The sequence below is a fragment of the Calliphora vicina genome, chromosome 3 (assembly GCF_958450345.1).
Source record: "Calliphora vicina chromosome 3, idCalVici1.1, whole genome shotgun sequence".
NCBI lineage: Eukaryota > Metazoa > Arthropoda > Insecta > Diptera > Calliphoridae > Calliphora > Calliphora vicina.
In genome coordinates this window covers 84,211,060-84,232,336 of record NC_088782.1, presented here as the reverse complement: position 1 = coordinate 84,232,336, position 21,277 = coordinate 84,211,060, and the positions used below count along the sequence as shown (strand labels likewise).

Genomic DNA, 21,277 nt, shown 5'->3' with positions numbered 1-21,277 from the left:
CGTGCATAAATCGCTTAATATGTATGGGGTTAAAAGGCGCGAACATATATCTGAATATGTTGCTAGATTTTTGGGATTTTCTTTTCCAAATTTTATTAAGCTTCGTTGCATGATTTCATTCTACAAACTGATGAGATTGGGTATGCCTTTGCCGTTATATAGGTCTTTTGTTTTTACTCGTCTAGAAATCCTCAGATTCGGATCCCCAGGATATCATGCTCAATATTTGAAAGATCGTTTTTGATAAGATAGCTCGATGTTGGAACTACTTACCAATTGAATTACGTATTTTCTCACATTCTAACAATGCTTTCAGATTGAAACTTATTTCTTACTTATTGAATTCAAGTACCTGAATGATTTATAGGTGTATTGGTCAAAACTTTTATAAATATATGTAAATGCATATCCTAATTTTGTGGCAATGTGTTATTAGGTATTAACTGTTTGTTTGAATTATCAATTTCAGTTACCACTTGTTGTTATTTTGGGTCTAGGTTTTTACAACATTTTGCAATGCAAATTATTTTGTACTTTTTTTGGCATTACGGCTGGGGAGCCATACAAAAACAAAATAAAAATAGTGAATTAAAATTTGTGAATTTTCTGAATTTTTGATTAATTTGTATTTATTAGTATTATAAGGCATATTTTTTATTTACCTTGTAATAATGTTATTTTGGCCTTATAGGCTTTATATTACATATATGGAATAATAAATAAATAAAATGTTGGTATACTCACAAAATTCAAAATTGTAAACTTTCATATAGACATAAATCACACGACCTAATTTCATGGTGATCGGTCCATAATTGGTCATAGCCCCCATATAAGGCCCACTTCCGAAAATCACTCAAAAATATAAATTATTGAAATTTTAAAAGAAAAATGTTTTTGCTCTTTTACTTAGTCGGGCTTGACCGACCATACTTTCTTACTTGTTTTAATTTAAATAAGTATCTATAAAAACTCCTTTTTTATTTAAGATTTTATTTCTTCATACAAATTTATATTGATGATACATTTTGGTTTTAAAAAAACATCAATTCAAAATAACGTAAGACGCATATCATAAAGTGTACTTTTTTATAAAATATATTTCTTGTTTTATTGTAATACTAATTTAAGAATTTTGTTTCAATATCACAAGTTGTTTTAATTTTATATTTTTACGTTTTTTTCTATAAAATTATGTTACGTTATTTTGCATTTTGTGTGGCGGCATGGTGTAGTGGTTAAAGTGTTGCCTACAAAACCAAACACCCCAGGTTCGATCATTGGCAGAGGACGAAAAATTTTCATCATGGTTTTCGAGTTTTTAAAATTAACCCCCTCTAAAACAATCCATCCAAGAAGACAACTGACCACCCCTCCCCCTGGAAAAGAGGATAACATCATGATAAAGGTCAGGCAACCCGCCACCCCCTGGGAAAAAGGTAGGAATCAAAGAATTAAATTAGCAAGGTTCCCCAACAGTACACTAAATACACAGAGGGCGTTGTTTGTAGGCAACGACAGATGGCATCACCATTATCCTAGGCCAGCTACAGCAGACCAATCATATACATAGTTGGAACAACAACCGATTAACGAAACTGACACAAGGCAAAAATAACAATAGGCTGGATCTTATGGCAACATCCTACATGTATCCTTGGACCCGCTACAGCAGACCAATCACCTACTTAGCAGGAACAACAACCGTTTAACGAAACTGATACAAAAATAACAACAGTCTGAAGTACATGAAGACACACGATACTCCAATAACATGGAGTGCAATCTTACATGGGAAATATGCGAAAAAGAACTGCAAAACAAATCGTATAAGATGCTTTGTGGAAGCCAAATGCTCCCAAGAATGAATGGAGAAAAAAATTTTTGCATTTTAGGTGAAGATACATATGGGGCATTTCATGTCAAGTGAACCAACTTTTGAAATCGATGTCTTCCGATCGGGATGAAATTTGCACCAAGGTTAGCTCTATTGGATAGTAACTCAGACACAATTTTTCAACAACATCGGTCGAGAACTCTCTGAGTTATAGGGGGTAAAATTTTGACAATTTGGTCAAACAGGGGTTTTTTCTTATCCATGTAACTTATTACCTATTGTTCTTAGCAAAATGTGTCCCAAATAGTATAGATAGCTATTTCTTCGATCTTTCGAAAAAAAATATTTAAAAAAAAAAATAAAAAATTTTTAATATTTTTTTTCCGAAATCAAAAACTTTTTTGACTTTTTTTTAAAATACGTCCTTTTTTTTTTTTTTTTTTTCTTAAAATAAAGTTTAGATATTTTCCTTGAACACCTACTTGGTCGCTTAGTGGGATGCGAGTGGGATATCTATCAAAATAAATATTTTGTAACTCAAAACATCAAATTTTTGACTTTTTTTGCAAAATCAAAAACTTTGTTGACTTTTTTTTTTCAAAATGGACCCTTTTTTAATCTTTTTTTTTAGGTCAAACAAAAGCTTAGATATTATCCTTGAAGACCCTTTTGGTCGCTTAGTGGGATGCGAGTGGGATATCTATCAAAATAAATATTTTTTAACTCAAGACTTACAATTTTTGACTTTTTTTTTTGCAAATACGATTTTTTTTCCAAATGGGCCCTTTTTTTAAAATTTTTTTTGTAGTCAAAAGAAAGCTTAGGTCCATTCCTTTAAGATATTTTTAGTCCCTTAGTGGGATGCGAGTGGGATATCTATCAAAATAAATATTTTGTAACGCAAGACATACAATTTTTTAATTTTTTTTTGCAAAATCAAATTTTTTTTCCAATATGGGCCCTTTTTTAATTTTTTTTTTTGCTCAAAAGAAAGCCTAGGTCCATTCCTTTAAGATATTTTTAGTCCCTTAGTGGGATGCGAGTGGGATATCTATCAAAATAAATATTTTGTAACAATTTTTTAATTTTTTTTTGCAAAATCGAAATTTTTTTCCAATATGGGACTTTTTTTTAAAATTTTTTTTTTGCTCAAAAGAAAGCTTAGGTCTTTTCCTTTAAGACCTATTTTGTCACTTAGGAAGATGTGAGTAGGATATCTATTAAAATAAAAATGTTGTAACTCAAGACATTCAATTATTGACTTTTTTTTTGCAAATTCGAATTTTTTTTCAAAATGGGCCCTTTTTTAAAAATTTTTTTTTAGTCAAAAGAAAGCTTAGGTCCATTCCTTTAAGATATTTTAGGTCCCTTAGTGGGATACGAGTGGGATATCTATCAAAATAAATATTTTGTAACTCAAGATATACAATTTTTGATTTTTTGGCAAAATCAAAAACTTTTTTGACTTTTTTTTAAAATGGGCCCTTTTTGTAATTTTTTTTTTTTGCTATAAAGAAAGCTTAGGCCTATTCCTTTAAGATGGTTTTGATCGCTTAGTGGGATGCGAGTGGGATATATATCAAAATAAATGTTTTGTAACTCAAGACATACAATTTTTGTGTTAAAACATTTATTTTGATAGATATCCCACTCGCATCCCACTAAGGGACTAAAAATATCTTAAAGGAATGGACCTAGGCTTTCTTTTGAGCAAAAAAAAAATTAAAAAAGGGCCCATATTGGAAAAAAAATTTGATTTTGCAAAAAAAAATTAAAAAATTGTATGTCTTGCGTTACAAAATATTTATTTTGATAGATATCCCACTCGCATCCCACTAAGGGACTAAAAATATCTTAAAGGAATGGACCTAAGCTTTCTTTTGACTACAAAAAAAATTTTAAAAAAAGGGACCATTTGGAAAAAAAATCGTATTTGCAAAAAAAAAAGTCAAAAATTGTAAGTCTTGAGTTAAAAAATATTTATTTTGATAGATATCCCACTCGCATCCCACTAAGCGACCAAAAGGGTCTTCAAGGATAATATCTAAGCTTTTGTTTGACCTAAAAAAAAAGATTAAAAAAGGGTCCATTTTGAAAAAAAAAAGTCAACAAAGTTTTTGATTTTGCAAAAAAAGTCAAAAATTTGATGTTTTGAGTTACAAAATATTTATTTTGATAGATATCCCACTCGCATCCCACTAAGCGACCAAGTAGGTGTTCAAGGAAAATATCTAAACTTTATTTTAAGAAAAAAAAAAAAAAAAAAAAAAGGACGTATTTTAAAAAAAAGTCAAAAAAGTTTTTGATTTCGGAAAAAAAATATTAAAAATTTTTTATTTTTTTTTTTAAATATTTTTTTTCGAAAGATCGAAGAAATAGCTATCTATACTATTTGGGACACATTTTGCTAAGAACAATAGGTAATAAGTTACATGGATAAGAAAAAACCCCTGTTTGACCAAATTGTCAAAATTTTACCCCCTATAACTAAGAGAGTTCTCGACCGATGTTGTTGAAAAATTGGTGCAAATTTCATCCCGATCGGAAGACATCGATTTCAAAAGTTGGTTCACTTGACATGAAATGCCCCATATATTAATTTAAATTATATAAAAAGTAGAACTATTTTATTTGCCACATATATTTTGTATTTTTATTTACAGAATTTACTAACTCGTTTGCTTTAAAATGTTTGCAACTTTCATCAAAATTTAGCCTTATTAAAATTTTAGCCTTTATAAGGTCGAAGTGCATTCTATTCCTTTCTTATGAGTATAGATTATTTATAATACTAATACTTATTTCAATCCTTTATATAGATTGTGTAAGTTATTTTTATCGCATTGGAAATATCTTGCGGCAAATTATCAAAATCATTTATTAAAAATTGATTTGCGTCTAATTTTAAAGTTTTTGTTTCGAGAGATGAAATCTTTTTTAAAATAGTTAGAACTTCCATATTTTAACCGATTTGTAAGGCAAATCACTACAGGAATCACTTTCTAGGGCTAAATTTAAGCATTACGTTATACATAAAATAAAAATATGCCTCTGACAAAGCTTCAGCCATATATTAATCATCATCATTGTAACAAATTCTCATGTATCTTTTCGATAAGCGTTTTGTAGAGGTATTTTTACCTCTTTATTTATTTATTTTATTTATTTTCGAAAAACCAACCGAGCCCATAGGGCCATATATAGTTGGTAGACTAGCAAATATATATGTTAAAATAGGCAACTTAAATCAATATTACAGATAATTTCATTAATACATAAGAGGCTGACTACAAAAATGAATTGCTTATATCGATGGCTTAATATAAAAAAGGCGTTACTAAATTTTTTTTAAAAATTTTGTTTTTTGTTTATTCCGGTAAACAAATGTCAGATGCACCTTGCCTCAAAATTTCAGGAGGATATTATTGCAAATAACAGATTTATAACGATTTCAAAAAAAGCCCTAAGTCAAGTCAAAGAATTTTTGAAAGAAAAAGCCTTAACTCATTTTTTTTTATTTGATTGGTTGTTGTTGTTGTTGTAGCAGCAGTGTTTGCTGAGTTGACAGCCCTTGGCCGAGTGAACTCGGGTCATTCCGGTGCGTAGAACCGGCTGTCGTGGGAATGTATTTGATTGGTTATCATTTTTGCTGCATTTTATAAAACTACATAATTTCACAATATACAATATTTTAACACACGAATTGGACAATTATGTTTGGGATGAAACAAATGGATGTTGTCTAGGATCTTCCGTTTTTGCAAAGTGTGTTATTAAACACTTGTGAAGATCCAAAATCTACCAAAATCGCAATTTAATATTCTCTAATGCATTGTTGGCTTTTAGTATGAAAACTCAAATAACGATTGAACAAACATTTTTAATAAGTGGACATACTCAACTGGAACGAGCAAATGAATTTGCCATTGCAATTTGTGCAATACAAGCTCACCATTTGCACAACGACTTTTTTTCTAAATTTTGAAAACATGCCTAAACGATACTCTTCGATTCGTAAATGGTAAAAATATTGCTTACTATAAAAGTTCATGAAATGTATGTACTCAAACCACAATTTAAAAATTTAAGCAGATGTATTGGTGATCTTACTGTAAATATTCTACGAGCCTTGGCGTATGACTCATCAGGATCAATATATTTCAAAACAGACTTAACTGTCAGTCACGAATCTCTCCCACATAGATCAAAGTCGGTGATTAAATATATCCCCCTGATTCACTTTATATGCAGTAAATAGCAATCCCAAAAAAACAAGATACATGATTTGAAAAGTTTTTACCTGCATATTGACATCTTTTTTGATAACTGGTTTAATAAGAAATAATTTTTCACAGTTCACTTCTGATTTAATCCTCTTAATTTCATGAATTATTTCCTTTTATTATTTAAACCTGAATTATTATAATAATATTATTTTTTAATATTATATTTTCAACTCAAAATTTCAGGTTTAAAAAAGCCCTAACTTATTTTTTTTTTTATAAATATCAATGAAAAAAGGGCCTATATTAGATAACTTCATTAAAATAAAACAAAATTAAATATTAAAAGAGAAATAAAATGTGTTGCCTCTTTTTATAAAAAATTGCATTAAAACTTTTTTTGTATCTAAAATTTTATGGATTTTATTAAGTTTTTTCCTTCTCCTGTAAAGTAACAAAAAATCGAGTTACGCCTTTTTTATATTAAGCCATCGATATGTACATATGTGTGTGTAAATAACTTCATATATGATAATATCTATTAGCGCTGTATAATTTTAAAATTCATTGCAATCTTTAAGAAAAAAGTAATAATTACATTAAATCAAATTAGTGGATGCATATTCAAAAAGCTGCGTCTTAAATGTTGTAAATTGTAAAACAAAACATCTAAGAACTCGAGGAAGAGAGTTCCAATGTTTAGCAACTCGCACATGAAAAGATCTTTCGTAAGTGGTTCGATTTATTATAGGAATTAGAATTTGAGGATTTCTGTCAGAATGCAAAAATTCAAAAGTATTTCTAACATATACAGGGCAATTAGCTATTACTACCTTATAAAAGAACAATAACAAACAGATTTGAACAAAATTCATAAAAGAGCAACCCAAGAAATCTCTAACATACTCAGACACATGATCATGCATTTTTAATTGATAGCATAACGTATTATTCTATTAAAAAGTAGTAAACACTTATTAAACTCCTGAGCATTACATCCAGAATAAACTTCAATACAATACAATAGGTTAGACATTAGCAAAGAATGTGCAATAGTTTTTCGAATAGAAAGTGGTAAATACAAATTTAAGGAATATAATTTCCTTAGAGTAAAATTAATTTTAGAGCTCAGAAAATTAATATGTTGGGAAAAAGTTAGATGTTTATCCAGCTGAATACCAAGACATTTGATAAATGCACTTCGGAACCATGCGGTTTAAAAAGCATAGCAGGGTTTATCTTCAGATTATTTTCTCTCATCCATCCAGAAACATTAGATAATATAAGATTTATATCATATTGAAACACATCAAGAAGCTGAAGATGACCAGAAAATAAAAGTTGTATACCTATCATCTGCAAAGAGAAAAGCCTCACATTCAAAACCTTGTAGTAAATTAAAGAAATCATTAATGTAAAGCATAAAAAGTAAAGGTCCTATAACTGAAACCTGTGGGACACCACTTGTTACAGGTAAACACGTTGAATTTGCATTACCGCAATGTACGTATTGGTGGCGGCCAGTCAAATACGAATATAGTAACCTACAGGCCGATACAGAAAAACCAAAATAAGTAGAAAGTTTACTGCTGGCCAAGAATATATTAATTGGTCGGTTGCTGGCTAGGTACTAATCACTGTAAGGAAAAAATACAACTAACTATACATTTGCACTCACAATTTTATAACTATACAAATTTTTTCTGTACAAAATTTTATTTAATCTATCTATACCCAGCAAAAAATAATGGAAGTGCATCTTTACATATGACATTTTAATCACATCTAAAGTTGCAAATGAATCTTTTCTACCTCTGAAGATGTGTTTTTAAATATGGGTATTTGACACTGAATTATAAATATTTCGTTGATATAATTGTTTCCAACATTTTTTGAATTTTATAAAATTTATTAAAACCTGTAAAAATTGGTATACAAAAAATTTTTACATTTTTTAATCATTAAAATTAATCAACCATTGTTTCATAAATTTTATAACTACATTAAAATCAATTCATAAATGCTCAATTACATCACTTTTTTTCTATTATTTATATTTCCATCCAAGATGCCAAAAAATATAGGTATCCACTACCTACATTAAAATAACACCTTAAAATCGAAATTTAATCGCATCGAAAGCATCGAATTTATTTAGTAAAAAGTTGTCAAAAATGAACAACATCCCTCCAATGACAAACTGATGTAAAATTCATAGCTTTTTCACCAAAATTGGAAGTACATCAAGCATGCTATTTGTTGTGAAAATTCTGCATCTTCTTCCTCACTTTTTTTGCTGGGTATATATAAAAGTGAATGTGTGTCTGTATGTATGTATGTTTATTATTTTTAGTTTGGGATCTATAGACGGCTAAACGGCTGAACCGATTTGCTTGATTGCGTTAAAATTTTGTATGAACTACTAATTTAGGCCAAAAATGGGCAAAATAGCAATAGTGGGCGTGGCACCTCCCATAGATGTGATGAAAAATTATATATAGGGACAGCTATAGCAGCTATCAATATTAATATTTAGTACAGAAATGCGCGGACTACCAAAAATATTAAGTAAATGCTAAAATTTGTATGTATACATTTGAAACCCTTATCTATATATATAAAAGTGAATGTGTGTCTGTATGTATGTGTTTATTATTTTTAGTTTGGGATCTATAGACGGCTAAACGGCTGAACCGATTTGCTTGAAATTTTTACAGTATATTTATGTATGTCTGGAAGGAGCTATAGGCTACTTTTTGTTTTTAAATTTTAAGTGGGCGTGGTACCTCCCATACAAAGTTAATTTTTAAAATCAAATATTTAGGAAACTATAATAGCTATAGTCCTCAAATTTTGCATGAGCAATTCCACTGTTTGTTTAAATATTTGAACAATTAATGAACAATCTAATCGGAGCGACCTTTATAACTGGGAATTATAACTTCGGAAATTCCATTTGATTTTATTCGATTACAGTTTCCTATTTGCTTAGTATTTGCAATGACAATTGATAAAGCCCAACGTCAGTGTTTGCAAGTTTGCGGACTAAATCTAGAAAATCCATGATTTTCACATGAACAGAAACTAATTTTAGATAGACTAAATATATTGTAAATCTTTACGGTACGGGTAGCGAAGCACACCGGGTTTTAGCTAGTAAATAATATAATTAAAAAAACATTTTTTTTTAAAAATTAAAGAAATTATTTTTTAACTGGACAGATTGTGTTTTAGCTGGAAACTGGACAAGACATAAAAAACTGGACAATCCAGGCCATATGGCAACCCTAGATGTGACTCACACCCAGTTCCGATTCATCCCATTTTTGATTAACTTCTTGCACTGATAAGAAATTAACTCATATGTATGAAGTTTGAAGCCTTTTACATTTGGTAGATGTTCTAAAATAACTATTTACGGTGTATGATAGGTGCCACGCCCATTAATACAATCCTGCACATTTTCAGCCAAACTCCGTATACTGATAAGAAATTAAAGCGTACAAAGTTTAAATACTATTGCAATTATAGTTCTTCAGATAATAGAAATAATAGGTGCCACGCCCACTAATTCAATACTGCCCATTTTCAGCCAAACAATATAAAGTGATTTGAAGACTTCCACAATTATAGTTTACCGTATATTTGAAAATAACTATCTACTTTGTATGGGAGATATCACATCCCCTGTTCCGATCAGTCACATTTTCGGTTAAACTTCAAACAGTGCTAAGAAATTGAATCGTATAAAGTTTGAAGATAGCCACAATTATAGTTCTTCAGATATTCGAAAATAACTACAGGTAAGCCTCCATTTACGCGGTTTGTTGGGCGGTTTGTTTTATTTCGCGTAAAACAATACATCGGTCACATAACAAAAACGAAATTGGGACCTAAATATCGCGTTAAATCGTAAAAAAAAATGGTTGCTAATTTGAGTTCGCGTTATATTGAATTCGTGTAAATAAAGTACCGCGTAAATGGAGGCTTACCTGTATTTACTTTGTATGGATTGTATAAATTTTGCCCCGTTTTATCCCCTTATGGACCAGTTAAGAAAAAAAGATATAGCCTATTATTGCTTCCAAGAAAGGGAATACCTATCTATGTTTCAATCAAATCGGTGCAGCCGTTTACCGGTTTTCCCCCTTTTTATCCCTTTCTGGTTCAAGAATTGAAAGGAGATATAACCAATTGACGTGAGTCTTTATTTAGTAAAGACCGATCTCAACTCCAAATTTAAATAAAATCGGTTTAGCCGTTTAGGCGTGATTGCGGAACAAACAAACTTACAAAGTCATTTATATAGATAGTCTGCAGATAGTGTTATGTATTGTTTTTTGCTAAAAAATAAAAAATTTGAGTTAAGTTTTCTTGAACGAGTGCGATATAATAAAGCCGGCTGGCTTCCTTTAATTAGTTTTATCTTAGTTGCCTATAATTGTTTTTGCAAATGTGTTTGTTTTATACGGTAATAAATGGTTGCAATATGATTTTTTACTTAAAAAATTAAAATGCTGATTTTTCATTGTACCAATACTTTTTGCGTGCATGCGTTTTCATTCAACAATCCTAAAATTAATTATTTGAATACAAGACGCCACATTGGTTAAGAAACCCAAGAATATATACTTTTTAATATTGAAACATGTCTCCAACGACATAAAATTCAAAAGTTTTTGCTTCTCTTAAAAGTTTCCTAAAACTAAACAATGTGCCTGATGTTGGTATGTTGTATTTACATGCAAACTTCTTATGTACATACATACATATGTACATATGAAGGTATTTTGGTCGGTGGGGACGAAATGTCAAACTTACTAAATTTTGATAAATCATTTTCACAAACATTTTAAATCTTCACTTACCAAATAATACTCATATGCACATAAGTCACCTAATGTTTGTAATATCTAACCAAAAATATATACTTTACACAAAATTAAATTTCCATTAAACAATATAAAATATTTAGCCGAAAACTTTGTACACATTTGATAATTCTACTGAAAAACAAAACAAAAGTATTCAGCAAGCACATACATTAACTTTTAACAGGCAGATTCAAAATGTTCATAGTTCATTTACCATGTTTCATGAGTTACACGCAAAAAGGACTAAAGTCTGGGTTAGCTATCCGTAATGATTCATATCGGAACGGAACAGCGTCACTGTAACTTATGTTAGTCCCATTTTACAATGCAGAAATTGAAAGGCAGACAGACGAAGTTTGTCGGCGAGGGGTTGAAGATGTAAAGTGTATTATACAGGTTTAGGACATAAATCAAGAAACAGCTTGCATTTTAATAATTTTGTTGATAGCTCTCATAATTATAAGCACAAAAACGTTGTGTCCGCTCTCTCTTAGTTTAAGAGTAATAGGAATTTAAAGTCAATATATATAATAATAAATTTCTCAAATATTTGGAAAATAATCTGATCTGATTTGGAAAATAATCTGATCTGATCATTGAATAGTGCTTCAAAATACTTTTAATATGAGATATAATATAGTACTGTTTAATAATATTGTTAGAAAATTTTGATAGTGATTTTAACGAAACCTGTGTTCGATACACCCCAGAGTTTAATGTCACTGCGGACGGCCGAAGGCCGGCAATACAGAAAATATTGATTTGTTCCAAATATTCTACGTTTTTAAAAAATATTTATTCTTTCCTTAAAACGTGCGCTATAATTGATGCCTCATATTTTGTATGGCTTGGAAGCTTTTTCTGGTGCTACTGCTAGTAATTTGAAAATATTAGAGCGGACTGTGAATTCTACTGTCAGGTTTGTATTCAATGTGCGACGTCGTGAACATGTCTCTGAATTTGTTAAGAGTTTTTTGGGTTGCTACTTTAACCAGTTTGTAAATTTTCGTAACTTATTTCTCTTCTATCGTATTATAAAAAGTGGCATACCTAATCATTTGTGGAAAAAATTTATTTTTTCTCGATCTACTAGAAACAAACAAATACTGATACCTAAAATCAGATACTCTCTATTTGAAAGGTCTTTCGTTGTAAGAGTTGCAAGGTCTTGGAACTGTCTTCCGCATGAGTTACGTATATTTTCCCACAGCTATAATGTATTTCGTCTCAAGCTTTTGAGATCTTTTCATTAATTTCCATTATTTTACAATTGAAATTAAATGTTACCATATCCGGACGATTGCCTCTTTTTTTAATTACAATTAAATTTAATTAAATTCATTTATAAATGGCTGGGGAGCCCTTAAATGATTATGATATATAAATATTAAGGGCACCATACACTATCAAAATGCTTGATGTCTCTTTCGTGTACGTGTAATTTGATGCTTTGATGTACACTTGATTGATGACTCGTCAATCTGCATTTTATTTTCGATTTTGTGGTGTTAACACCAATAGCGGTAATTATATTTAATTTTTATTTGCACTAAAATGTATTTAAAAATGTCAATATCGTATGCAACTTTAATTGCAATAACGAGAACATGTTGAGAATAAAGAAAAAATCAAAATAATAAGCGAAATATGTAATATAAACGCCTTGAAATATTTTTGTAAATGACTTCGTGATTGATGAGAAAACACCATACACTATCAAAAAGTGACATCAAGCATGCTAAAAATCAAAATGTTTTTGATTTTCCATCAAGCGTTGTCGGTGTCACACATACAAACACATTTTCACTAATACTACCATAGTGCTTGATGAGTATTTTGATAGTGTATGATGCGCTTTATATTGTTTTTTATTGATATTTACTCAGAATATTTGATACTTTGTAATACGTTTTTTGGCCTAGATGGCTTTGTATTACTATAAAACAGAAATAAATAAATAAATTTCAAATGCTTTTACAGTGGAAAAATTTCGATCCAGTCAACTTTTAGTTAACAATGATATGAAAGTAATTTATAAAAAGTTAGAAAATAATAGGTATTTACTTTGCATATTTCGATATCCGTACCGATAACCCATAATTTTTGGCATAATAGGACACTGGCATCAACGTAATTTACACATAGCTTAAAGACTCCCACAATTACAGTTCACTTGATATTCGAATATAACTTGGAATGACAAATCGCACTTCACTATTCTGATCCCACCCATTTTTATATTTGATATGTATAATAGGGTGACCCTTAATAAACGAAAGTTGGATTTTTGCAAGTCTCACCTCCCAGTTTGGTGAACATTGGTAAAAAATCATCCTGAAATTTTTTTATTTAAATCGGTTGCTGTTAAGACGTGCTGCAAGCCCTCTGAAGTTTTGAGATGCATTTATTTACGAGGGGAAAAAATGCAATTTTTTATTTTTTGTAAAAATTTTACCATTAAAAAATTACTTTTACAATTTAATTTAAAAGAATTGAAATGTGTACGTAATTGTCGTTCTAATGAGACATAAAAAACAGAAATTGGTAAATAAAATCTTAAAGTTATTAAAAATTAACATATTTTGGGAAATATTAAATTTTTTTTTTTTTTATTAACAAAATTTATTTATTGTATCTTCAAAAAATAATGTGAACTATCAATAATTTGTTCAAATCTTAAATCTAAATATTATTTTTTTATTTACGTCCCACCACAGTTGGACGAAAAATTTTGTTTAATTTATAGATCCTATCATTAGCGCAGGTCTGTTGGATTCCTTCTTCTTAGTCGGATGTAGCCATTACTTCCCATTAATGTTCGTGCAAGTGGGTTTGGGTGAACTTCTAACTTTTTAAAATATGACTCCGCTTGTTTTTTTATTTCATTTTTCACCAGGGAGACACCTAGGTCCTTATGAATGTTAATATTTCTCACATACCAAGGCGCTGCTGTTATCATTCGTAATATTTTATTTTGGAATCTTTGAATTTTTTCAATATTAGAAGCTGAGGCCGTGCCCCATAATTGAATTCCATAGCACCATATGGGTTTTATTATTGAGCTGTACAGCAAAAGTTTGCAATCTAAACTCAATCTCGAGTTTTTACCAATTAGCCAGTAAATTTGTAGTAATTTTAACTTCATTTGAGTCAATTTCGTATCTATATGCTTTTTCCATGTAAGACGTCGGTCTAGATGCAGACCTAGATATTTAACTTCAGTTTGTTGAGGTATTATATGATTATTTATTATTATCTCTACGCAATGTGAATGTAAGATGTATACATTTTTGCTCGTTTACTTTTATTCTCCATTGTTTTAACCACCTTTCTATGTCGAGTATATGGTCTTGTAACAGTACAGATGCTTCTTGGGGGTTTTCATGAATGGCTAGTATAGCTGTGTCATCAGCAAAAGTAGATATGTGGGTTCGACTGTTTGTAGGCATATCACAAGTATATAGCAAATATAGGAAGGGACCCAGTATACTTCCTTGGGGTACGCCTGCTTCAATAGGCTGTGGTGAACTTATGAAGTCTCCCTCTTTAAGAACGAACTTTCGATGACTTAAATAACTTTCTAGAAGCTTGTGTGTGTTCACTGGTAAATATTGTTTTATTTTTATCGATAATCCTTCATGCCATACTTTGTCGAAGGCTTGCGAAACGTCGATGAAGAGTGCAGAACAATATTTTTTTCTTCAAATGTCTTGGATATGATTTCTACCAACCTGTGAGTTTGTTCTATAGTGTTATGTTTTTCTCGAAATCCGAATTGATGAGTTGGAATACAATCAAAATGATTCACTATCGGCTTTAACTTGTGCATTAACAGTTTTTCGAATAGCTTTGATATATTTGACAATAGGCTAATGGGTCTATATGATTCTACTTTACTGTGATCTTTTCCCGGCTTAGGTATCATTGTAACTAAAGAAACCTTCCATTCTGGTGGATAATATTCAAGGCGTAATATAGCATTAAAAATAAATAGGATTATTCTTAATGCAATTTGGGGTAGCTCGAGGAGCATCTTGTTACTGATTTTATCAATACCAGGTGACTTTTTGGAGTTTAAATCAACAATAGCCTTATTAATCTCTGAAGTCTCAAAACGAAGTGGTTCAGCTGCAGTAACATGGGGTAATGTAGGTGGTAACTCTATTATGTCGTTTGACTCGTTTGGGGAAAATACATTCTTTAGATGACTAACAAACAGGTTTCCTTTTTCAGTATCGTTTCTCGCCCAGCCTCCACTAGAATTACGTAGAGGAGGTCTGCTCATAACAGGTCTTTTTAATTTTTTTGTAGCTCGCCATAGAGAGTAATTTGAGTACTGGGTGGCATCTAAGTTCTCCAGATATTTTTTAATTGAGTCAGTTTTGCGTTTGTGAAGAAGCATACTGAGGCGTTTGCGACATTTTCTAAGCTCCGTTTTATGTTGAGGGGATCTATAGAGTTGCCACTCTCGACGAACTCTTCTTTTTTCAGCTAATAACTGTTCAATGTCTGCAGAATAGAGTCTATTGTATCTTATTTGTTGGGTTATTTGAGTGGCGTGTTCAACAGCAAGTTTTAAGTTTTGTTCAAAATTTTTGAGTGAGATATCGATATCTTCTGGTGTTCTTAGAAATATATTTTCTGTACTGTGTGTGCTAATATATTTTCTATATTTCAACCAATTTATTTTCGTGCTTGATATTGCAGAGTGACCATTCGGGGATACTATTTCTAGGGGTTTCAATAGAGTAACGAAGGTGGGTGAGTGATCCGAGGATAATTCTAATGAAGATTTAACCTGCATTAGTTCCATTGGTAAATTTTTTGTAACTGCAAAATCAATGACATCGGGTATTTTGCTTGGGTCAGTAGGCCAGTATGTTGGTTCTCCGCTCGACAGCACATTCAAATTCAATTTAGAAATTGTATTAAACAAAGCGCGACCTTTCGGGGTTACAAGTCTTGATCCCCAGTGAGTATGCTTAGCATTATAATCGCCAGCTGCCAGGAATCGGGGTCCTAGTGATTCGTAAAAATGTTCATATTTGTTTTCAGTAATCGAAAACCTTGGAGGTGAATATATCGACGAAATTAATAGGTTTCTGTAGCAATCATCCAAACAGATTGTCGTAGCTTGAAGATAATCTTCACAAATATCACACATTGAATGGTGTTTGATACGGGTTTTAATTAAAATTCCAGAGCATCCACATGCTCTATCTCTTGGATCATTTGTGCCATAAAAAACATATCCATTTATATTAAATAAACTTCTAGACGTCAAATGGGTTTCCGAAACTAACATTATATCAACTTCATGACTTTTTAGAAAATACTCGAGTTCGTTTTTATGTTGGCGAATGCCGTTTGCGTTCCAAAAACATATTCTTAGGCAGTTCATGGTCTGTTTAGCACAGCCTGCAATAACATTGATTGCATCTTAAGCATTTCTTGCATCATGTTACTCATTGAGTTTGTAAAGTTATTTACCGATTGCACAAGAGTTTCTATTGTAGATTCTAGTCTGGTAAAATTGAAAATTGTCGTTTGCTCTCTTACCTCTGGGTTCATATTTTGGTTTTGTGGTTGACGGACTTGCGTTTGAGTTTGGTTGTTTCTTAGTATATTTGCATATGTTTCTTTGTTGTCATATGTCTGTTGCAACAGGGGGTAGTTAAAATTGATGTTATTTAATGGCTGAGCGGGGAAAATCTTCGGTTTAAGGCTTTGTGATTTTTTAACAATTGAGTAGACAGGACAGCCCCTGTAGTTCGCTGTGTGGTTACCTCCGCAATTGCTGCATTTTTTTTATTTTAGGATCATCCTTGGATTTGTTACATTGGGATGTGTTATGCAACTCTCCACAAATAATACATACGGGTGGCAATTTGCAATATGCCTTGGTGTGTCCATATTCTTGGCAATTCATACATTGGACGGGGCCAAATCGTTTATGTGGTTCTTCTACAGTAATTTTACGATGCAATAAGTACTTCAGGTTATATATGGGATGTGTTTCATTTTTTTTCAGGCTTATGTCACCGGGTTCAAGTTCAACACGGAAGAGTGGTTGGGGTTTTTTTTCACGATTTCTAATGTTTATCACATTTTTTGTCTTAAAACCTTTATCTTCTAAGCTTTGCTTTATTTCGAGTGGTTCAACATTACAGTCAATACCCTTTATTACAACTTGTAGACCCTTGCTTCCTTTCAGCTGATAAGTGTAAAAACTTTTCTTTTGAGTTTCAAAATCTGTTACAACCTTTCTATAATCGTTTTCACTATTGACCTGTATTTTAGTTTCATGAATCGTGCCTTTCTTGATTGGGATATCGTAAAAAGAGTTCTCTCCTATTAATGATATCAGGCTCTGAACCAGTGAGTTTGAATTATTTTCTATCAAGTAAATTGGGGGTGGTTTTATAGAGGTAATTTTATTTACTGGTTCATCTGTTTCACATTCCAGTATAGAAAAACGATTTTCATTATTAAGTCTATTAGGTTCACTATCCTTATATAATTTAGCCAAGGGTGCCGCTTTCGAAGACTTGGGACTTCGTGCCCTTTTTAGTACTGTAACATACCGGTCCATTCCAACCTGTATTTGGGATTTACTATCTTTATTTAATGGTTGACTAATCTTGGGTATTGCGCCGCTTAATGGGTTAATTTTAATTGTAGTGTAGTTAATTGTGGTGGATTTCGTTTCTGAAGCTGATATTGCTTGCATACTTTCAGGCGTAAATAAAGTATTTGTATTTTTTGGTAACTCCAGATTAACAGCTGTGTTGGGTTTTCTTTTGTTTGACAATCATTAGTTGTTGACAATGCGGGGGAACAAGAACGACCACGGTTAACAGACTTGATGGTTAAAAACAAGCTGTCATCTATTCTTCTGTTTGTTTTATTTATATTTTTTTCATCTGCATTAACTGTTACGTATGCATTTCTGCCGTTTACACTCAACCTTCGCTCACTGTTTTCGTTTAAGAGACTCATTTAAGAGTAGTTGTAAATAAATTAGTTAACACTCTTGATCTTTATTTAATGTTAATGTACAAAAAAGGTTCAAAAAAGAAATAAATAATTTTCTTTACTTATTTGTCTTTTAGTTTATGTTTTGATTTTTTTTTTTTATTTAATATTATTAAAATATAAGCGTCCTTTCGCGTTAATAAAAAACAGGTGTAATTTATATTTATTTCCCGATAAAAACATTATGATAACGAATTAAATCGAAGTAAAAAATAGAACACGTCCAATCTCTATCACAGTCGACATGACAATAATATAATATTAAAATAAAAGCTAATTTTTACTTAAAATATATCCATATTTACTTGTATATGAATTTTTGTCGTCGTATGATACCGTTAACCTATTTGTAGGTATTACCAAAAAAATTAAATTTTTTTTACGGAAGTTTCAAAACTCCAATTTCAAATTTTTAAAAATTTTGTTAAACAAATTTCAGAATTTTTAGATCATCTCACTGGGATTTATTGGGAATATAATAGGGATTATAAATATGAAAATACAAGTAAGAAAGTATAGTCGGTCAAGCCCGACCATATGATAACCTACACCAATCTCTATAAAATTAGATGACATGACTTCAGTATATATAAAACCTATTTGTGACTACGTTTATACGTAGCCTAATCGCAAATAAAAATAATTTGCAATTAACTAACTCTATGTTTATACGTCACTTTGGTTACGAAAATTCTTATTTTTTTAAAGGCAATAATGAAAGAATTTAAAATGCTTGTTTATCTTGCCATCCAATGAAATATTTAAAGAACTAAAAACGTTAAAAAATATGGCAATGTTTAAAATCTAATTTGCAAATAGTGTCGTTAATCAGGAATTGTTTTCGTGAGTTAGCTATTTGCAAATAAAAAATTGATTCACTGTTTATACGACTAATTTTTCTACTTTCAATATATTTATTTGCGAATCGTCGTGCCTATAAACGTAATATGTGTTGAATTTTATTTGAATAACAACGTTTTTTAAAAAATCCCACCGGTAGAGGGTCAAAGTCCGATAAGAAAATCTGATGGTTCCTGGGCACGTAGTGCAAAGGATAAAGCCGTAGTTTTCGCTGAACACTTAAGTAATGTGTTCCAACCAAACCCCCCATCAAATAATTTTGTATTGAGGGATTTACCTGTTCGCATAGAAACAGACTCCGAACTAATCAATGTTAGTATAGAAGATGTTCAGAAGATCATAAATGACAATCTTAAACTAAAAAAAATCTCCAGGCTATGATTTAATTACACCTTCAATGATAGGAAACCTACCAGATGTGGCAATTATTGTGCTCACAGTATTATTCGATGCGATCTTGTCTCTAGGAGTATTTCCGAATGATTGGAAAAGGATTTGACATTGGCATCATCCTACAGACCTATTAGCTTATTGCCTTGTTTGTCTAAACTATTTGAGAGAATAATCCAAGGGAAAATTTTAACATTCTTAAATAGTCAAAACATGATGCCAGATCATCAATTCGGATTCCGTAAACATCACGGAACAATTGAGCAAATTAACCGCCTAACTGGAGAGATATGAAAATCTTTCGAACTAAAAAAGTACTGTTCGGCAATATTTCTAGATGTTGCCCAGGCTTTTGACAAGGTATGGCATAAAGGTCTAATACACACGATTAAATGCCTGTTGCCTTCTAGTACTCACAAAATACTAGAGTCTTACCAATCGGATCGCTTGTTTAGGATAAAATGCGGCGATTATGTGACAAGCGACTATGCGATCAATGCGTGTGTACCTCAGGGAAGTGTTCTAGGACCAACCCTGTACTTATTATACACCTCAGACTTGGCCGAGTCCGAAGAATTAACCATTTCCTCCTATGCAGATGACACTGCAATTCTTAGTTCTCATGTGGACTTAAATGTAGCATCTAGAATCTTTGATAATTATCTCAGGCACGTGGAGACGTGGTTAAAAAAATTGGAGAATACAAGTGAACGAAATCAAAAGCAAGCATATAACGTTTTCACTTAGGAGAGGAAATTTTACATACCTTGGCATTCATTTAGATAGACGTCTTACTTGGCGTCGGCACATAGAAGCGCATCCACATGAAACTAAAAACTTCTAATTTACACTGGCTCCACCACCACGAATCGAAATTAAGCATTAACTGCAAAGTCATCCTGTATAAGACAGTCTTAAAACCAATTTAGACATACGGAATCCAATTATGGGTAACAGCAAGCAATACCAGTATAGATCTTATACAGAGGGCACAATCCAAAATTCTTAGAACCATGACGGGAGCTCCATGCTACATAAGAAACGAGAACATCCACAGAGACTTAGATGTACCCTTGGTCAAGGATGAATTCAGAAAAACTCGTAAAGCTTATTTATCAAACTTACATCATCATCCGAACCCGCTCGCAAGGCTACTTAAAGTAACTCAAGACAGCTCAAGGCTACGTAGAGCTGATTTACCACTCATCTAATTTTTCAAATATGATTCTCCACTGAGAGAAAAATAATTGTTTAGTTTAAAGATTTAATTACATATTGTAAGGCCTAGAAATTAAAGGCAGGAATAATATTATAATAAAGGTAATAAAAAAAAATTAAAATGATTTTCGGAAGTGGGCTTTTAATGGGAGCCATGATTAATTATGGACCGATCGTTATAAAATTTAGTGATATGACTTTTGAATATAAATAAATTATTTGTATTGAATTTTATTTGAATACCACATTTTTATGCTAGTTAAAGTGATTTTCGGAAGTGGGACTATATGCAACTATGACTAATTGTGGACCGATCATCACAAAATTTGTTGAGGCGAGTTCAGCTTATATAAAACTTATTTCTGCTTAATTTGGTTTGGATATAACTTGGAGATTTATGAGATATTAACTATTTTATGGGACTAAGAGAAATAATGGACTAAAATTCTAACCAAATTTAATAGACTTCGTCCTTGAGGGTAAGAGAAGAGCTCGTACAGAATTTTGTTCAATTATCTTTGAAATTGCTTAATCGACTCAGCAAGTGATCTTGAGCAGATTGGTATATTTTAAAGTGGGTATTGGGACAATATTTTTACACGTTACAAACATCAGCACTAACCCAATATACCCTCACCATAGTTTTTCTCCAATAGTTTTTCCGTACATGCGATTTAAATTTTGAAATTTTCGAGAAAAACAAATCAGTTGGCCATTTTTTGGCGAATGAGGTCTAATTCCTTACTGTTGTGAATTTTAAGTATAACCTATTCAGAATATTATAGTCATAAAATGGCCAAATAATTGGTTTTTCTCGAAAATTTCAAAATTTAAACCGC

The 21,277-nt window shown here is 31.2% G+C and overlaps 2 protein-coding genes across 4 annotated transcripts in view; both read right to left on the bottom strand.

The window, feature by feature from the left end:
• The window catches only part of Nca (neurocalcin homolog), a 705,950-nt gene extending 694,886 nt beyond the window's left edge, over positions 1 to 11,064 (bottom strand). The window contains exon 1 of the mRNA XM_065504608.1: positions 10,929 to 11,064. The gene's annotated coding sequence lies outside the window, so the exon portion shown is untranslated. The remainder of the gene's footprint in view (positions 1 to 10,928) is intronic.
• Positions 1 to 11,067, bottom strand: part of LOC135954437 (neuronal calcium sensor 2) — a 205,136-nt gene extending 194,069 nt beyond the window's left edge. For 2 of the 3 annotated variants that reach the window (XM_065504609.1, XM_065504611.1), the window contains exon 1: positions 10,929 to 11,067. The gene's annotated coding sequence lies outside the window, so the exon portion shown is untranslated. The remainder of the gene's footprint in view (positions 1 to 10,928) is intronic. The other variant, XM_065504610.1, reaches the window with a different exon arrangement.
• Between the last annotated feature and the right edge of the window lie 10,210 nt (positions 11,068 to 21,277).